A 6000-nucleotide genomic window follows, 5' to 3' on the forward strand; every position below is an offset into this window, starting at 1 on the left:
GGGCAGGCCATGAGCTGAACAGCCAGCACAAGCGGGGTCCTGCTGGCCACGGGGTGAGGGAGGATGTGCTAGGGGTCCCCAGGGACATGGGTGGTGGACGGCCCCTCCTCTTTTGTCTTTCTATTTAGATTCTATGATCTGTACTTGCAGTTGTTTGCAAGTGTTTTCCATTTTTAATTATAACTTTCATACAGGCTGTGATAGGATTTCTCATCTTTTATTTCCTCACTGTGTTCCTAGCACTATGCCTCTACACATTACTTATTCAGGAAATTTCTGCAATATTGAACTGGATCTGTTTTATTTCTGTAGCTTGTATATTAAATGCACTAAACTCAACAGGATACACATAGGAAATGACTTTATTTTTTCTCAACCCTCATTTCCTAATATCTTTGGGCAAATATCCCTTCCCTGCATCTTTGTAAGTTCTCTGAGAGATCCTATGCCCTCAAAGTCACTTTCAGTTCTAGGCAAAGTCCGAATTGGATAGTTAAGTTTCACCTTCAGTTATTAAGCAGTCCAGTTCAGTTATGTTTAAAATTTCAATGTCACATCCAGTTAAAAAACTTCTTCCTTCTCCTTTGCTCAGACCAAACCCATGGTTGGGGGGCCTGCAATGGGACTTCGGACTTGAGCCTAGATTTTGAGACAGTAGAAGTCCCATCCTACTTCTTATTATGCTACAACCCAGATGGAGAGGGGAGGACACATCTTAGGCACATAGTGTAATAGACTTGGGTCTACTTGCTTCATGTAGACTTGGGTCTACTTGCTTCATGTGGACAAAAACCAAGATTAAATTTTAAAGTACTTTCAACTGTTAAATTCTTCATGATTTTATAATGTGCTGATGACTGTTGCAACCTTAAAGACTTTAATCACCCAGGCACCAAATCCAAATATTTTTGCAGCACAGAGTAGAAGTATTCTTTGCAGGGAAGAGGCTAATAAAACTTTCGCTTTGCATTCTGAATTTAGAATTAGCATTTGACAATCCCCTTGGAATTATAACTCTTGCATTGTTAGACACTAAATAGCTACACTTGTCTTGTTAATAAAATCATAGTAATTGAGTAGCATTTTCATTAAGACAGGAGTGTGGTTCATTTCGTAGACAGATGAAAAAAACAACCTGGAGATTCCATAGAAACTCTGTTTTTCTATTCAGGTTGCGCAGAACCCATATTAATGGAAAATTGTTTTGAACAAACATAGCGGCAAGTTGCATGCCATCACACCCTCTGGGATCAGCATTACCTGAGTCCCTGCCCTGGGGGTTGCCAGGTGTGCTTTAGTTTCTGAGCTGCTTCCTTAGCTGGGGAAGTGGCTGCGTGTCTCTATGTTAGGGACCCACTTAAATCCCCCAAGCATGTAGGTAGAACTGCCCCAGATCTAACAGTATCCTGGAGCAGAGGAAGACACAGACAGAGCTTCACTAAAGATGCTCTCTCAGCCACACTGCATAAATTAAGACACCACACAAGTGCACACCAAGCAAACTGCATCATGATCTAATAAAGCCTGATGTAGAATCCAGAATCTAGGTTTGGTATGAATTCTTCCTCTGTGAGAATTAGCAGGATGAGCTAAGGGATCTACCAGGGTGGTAATCAGGAGTAGATACAGCCATCGGTGTGCTCCTGAGTACCGCCTTCTGAGATGTGCTTGAACTCTGGGTGCATTCTCTGGACACTTGTGTTTAGTAACAAAACTGAGGTCTTCAGCTGTGTGGCAGGGTATGAGTGAAGACAGTGGAGCATCTTGGCAAGCTGTCCGCATCTGAACAAGTGGTCTCTGCCCCTGAAGTGTGGAGACGGACAAGGGATAAATAGCAGCCTGGTGTCCAAATAAGAGCCCTCATATATATATTTGCACAGACCCTCAACTTAAAGTAAAATTTGGCAAATATAAAAGGAAAAGAAGTTGTAGGTCTGTTAATATTTCAGTAGAGACTAAAACACCGTGCCAGGACTTGAACACTGTGCTTCTTTGAGCCGTAGATGCCATCAGGGTATTTGGCAAGATAGCACTCAGCTAGGGGGGAAATTTCACAAATCTAAGTCATCATTTCTACCCTCCAGAACCTCAAAATCTCCATTTTAACAATTTCCTTGGCAAATATTTATTTGGTAGCATAATAGGTGCTGAAGGGGCAAATAAAGATAAACCAAAATCAAAATATACAAACTTCCAGTTACCAACCAAATAAGTCATGGGGAGAATGTAATGTACAGCATTGTGACTGTAGTTAACATCGTATCATATATTCGAAAGTCTCTAAGAGACTGGTCGTAAAAGGTCTCATCACAAGAAAAAAAAATTGTAACTATGTGTGGTGATGGATGTTAACTAGACACTGTGGTGAATGTATAAAAATATTGAATTGTTTTACAATTAGCTACTATGATGTTATATGTCAGTTATATTGCAATTGAAGAAAAAGAAAGATAAATTGACTAGATCTTGCTTTCAAGGTATGATGGCCTGGATTTAAATTGTTTCACTGCACTTACCATCCGTGCGTGGGCTTCGGTAAATGAGTCCCCCTTTCTGAGTCTCAGGAGCTTCAACTATGCTAAAGGAGTGAGGTCTACCTTTTGAATTTGGTGAGGATTAGTTGAGACTGTGCATACAAAATGCCTAGCTTGGTGCCTGGTGTGTAGCAGGTGTCCTGTAGATCCGATTCTCCTGGAAACAGATGTTGAGATTCTGCCGCTGGGTGCAGAGGTGCAGGGAGTGCTCAGAGGAAATCCTGCTGGGGGAGGAGGGGACGGGAAAGGAGGAGCCCACCTGCAACAGAGGGCTCAGCCAGCCCCTGGGGAGGTCCCTGGCTGATGGCCCTTCAGAGACGTCCTGAGTCAAGGGTGCCAGGCTTTTGTCCTTTTTTGGCCTCCACTGACTTCGTGTCTACAGGGAGGAGGCATCAGCTTGGGCGAGGCAGCTCCCATCAGCAGAGGGCAATTCCTGGGGAGGCACCCAGCTGCAGGCTGTTGGCAGGCAATACCCTGCCCCCAACGTCTGCTGGAAAGTGGCAGAGCACCACAGCACCCACTCAGTGTGAACTCCCTTTTCTTCTGGTAACTCAAGATGTCTATAGCTCAGTGGAGGTGATGAGGCACGAGTATAAACACTGCTAGTACCAAGTACATGCATCTTAGCAGAAACACAGATACAGTGATATGGGGGATCAGAGAATGATCAGCTCATGGAAAGCTTGAAGCATGAAGAACAGCCTAAGAAAACACTTCTTCCTTTGTGGCACAGACTGGGAGCACAAGTGATTTCAGAGGAAAGGTTGCTCAGGAAGGGCCACAGAAATTAGAGAAAGTGCTGTGGCCGTGTTTCTGTGGACCAACTCAAGAGGATCCTTGGTCATGCTCATTAACGACGAAGATCTCAGGATCCAGTAGGACCTGCTGGGTCTGAATTGAGAATGGGCATTTTATAAGCCCCCCAGACAATTCTGATGCACGCTGAAAGTTTGGGGAACCCTGATTTACAGCTTCAATCCATCTCAATTGTTACCCATTCTTTAAAGCTCAGGCCATGCCCTGTCTCGTTAATTTGTTGAGTACTTATGATAATCAAGGTGCTGTACTCACACATAGTAACATAGCAACCTAGCAACTGGATTCTCTGCCATCAGGGGCTTGCCATCAGTCTCATGGGAGGGCAGCAATGAACACCAATCACATGGAGTGAAGATTGACAACTGCTGTTCCATGGGTGGATGGCTTTGGAGCCACACAGATCTGAGTTACAATTCACCAGTTTAGTAAAGCAGTGTGGTTTGGGCAAGATACAGAACAAAAGTAGCTTTGGATAACAGAAGAATCTCCTGTTCCTCTTGGATCAGGGAAATAAATATCTTTAATTTCTTGCTTTACTTGTGAGTACTAAAACATGAGGGCAGACATGTAAACTTTTAAATCTTAATTAATTTAATCTTAAAATTATATAGCCCAGGGCTTCCCTGGTGGCGCAGTGGGTGAGAATCTGCCTGCCAATGCAGGGGACACGGGTTCAAGCCCTGGTCTGGGAAGATCCCACATGCTGCGGAGCAACTGGGCCCGTGAGCCACAACTACTGAGCCTGCGCGTCTGGAGCCTGTGCCCCGCAACGGGAGGGGACGCGATAGTGAAAGGCCCGCGCACCGCGATGAAGAGTGGCCCCCGCTTGCCGCAACTAGAGAAAGCCCTCGCACAGAAACGAAGACCCAACACAGCCAAAAATAATGAATAAAAAAAAAAAAAAAAAAAAAATTATATAGCCCAGAACCCCTTCTTCTCATTCAAGTAGGCATGTAACTCCCCATTATTCTCCCTATTATTCTGCAGCACCCACCCACAGGATGAACCCACTGATGGCCACCAGCAGTCTACATGGTACTCACCATGTTCCTTCTTTCCTGCTGCCTTTGAAGGGGTCCAGTTCCATCAGGCTACTCAAGGAAGACTCACCACTGCCACAGTGGGCAGCCTGGGTGCTTCTAGAGCTGTGGCCCTCAGCATGCAAGAGAGAAGCTGGGTCTGTGCAGATGAAAAAACAGGATAGCCTGTTCCTGCCTCTGGGTCTCAATCTGTTCTTTGGGTCCAAGGAAACTCTGCTTATGCCCAGAGTCTCAGAATCTCCCATGAACAGTTTCTGGTATTTACTTTTGCCTCAAATCTGAAAGACTCTCAAATTCATGGATGTGTCCATTTCTAGCTCTCATACATCTAAGCATGGGGCTCCAATCCAGTCCAAGGGGGCAGGTAGGGAATAGAGACCTCAACGTCCCTGATTGTTCTCCTCTCCCCTCAGCTCACATGTATCTCCAGAAGCAGCAGCCTCCTTGATGCCATTATTATCCCCTCTCCCTGCTCCTTGGAGCAGTAGTGTCTCAGGACATCTTTATTCCAGCAGAGCCTCTTTGCCTCACCTTTGCATGGCTAAAATGTCCACTGAGGCACTGCCCATAAATCATATGGATGGGCTGCTGACGGGTAGTCTCCAGGATCCATCTCCAGCGAATCAGAAAACTGCTCAAACTTTATGATAACAGATTCTCTGGTTTCTATCACCCTTATAATGGTTTACAATATTCCGGGACCAATTCAGAACTCAAGGTACTTGTCCTTCCCTCCTCCCTCCAGCATTACGGCAAGGGAAAAACTCCTTACTATAGTCTAGGAAGTTGGAGCTGAGGGTTAAGGTGATGGCCATAGTGGAAGGTCTAGTCGCACCTCCCACAGGTGGCTTTGCGGATCACAACTTTTTTGTTACAGCAGTAAGGATAGGAGTGGATGAAGACAAGTTTAGGAGATTATGGGGGAATTTATGCCTAAGTAAACTCTATGAAACAGTAGTAATAATTATCATAAAAGCTAACATTTACTGAATACTTATAATGGGAAAAATACTGTCCTAAATCTGGATTAAATGAGATAAGGGATCACCTCATTAACCTCATCTCAATATTAAGAGGTAGGTATTATCGTATCCATTCCAAAGGAATGCAAGTTCAATGAATGCAGGGACCTTGTTTATCTTGTTTCCTGTCGTACCCCCAGGGGTCAGACAGTCCCACTGAGATGAGTACCTGGCACGTGGATACTGAAACGCTATTTGTTAATTGCATCAATGATCAGCCACGTCTTATAGATGAGGAACCAAATATTAGAGAATTTAAGTGACTTGACTCTAAGCAGCCTGACTCAAAGTCTAGCGCTCTGAACCACTCACTAGACCATGCTACGAGTTCTTTTGCAATTGAGAGGTGAATAGAAGGCTGCAAAGTATGTGGTTTTAGAATAGCTGTTATGGGGACTGGGAGAGCAGGGTGGCCCGTGAAAAATGAAAAGATTGCCATAGATTAGAAAGCCCAGCAGGCATCGCCATCATTGTCAATTAGCAGTTGTGAAAGAGACAGCAGTTCATTCAGAGTCCCTCTGGTTAACCCTTAGAAGAGAGAGGCGTGTGTGTGTGCGTGCACGCGCTTGCGGAGAGAGAAAGGGA

The sequence above is a fragment of the Eschrichtius robustus genome, chromosome 14 (genome assembly GCF_028021215.1).
Source record: "Eschrichtius robustus isolate mEscRob2 chromosome 14, mEscRob2.pri, whole genome shotgun sequence".
Taxonomy (NCBI): Eukaryota; Metazoa; Chordata; class Mammalia; order Artiodactyla; family Eschrichtiidae; genus Eschrichtius; species Eschrichtius robustus.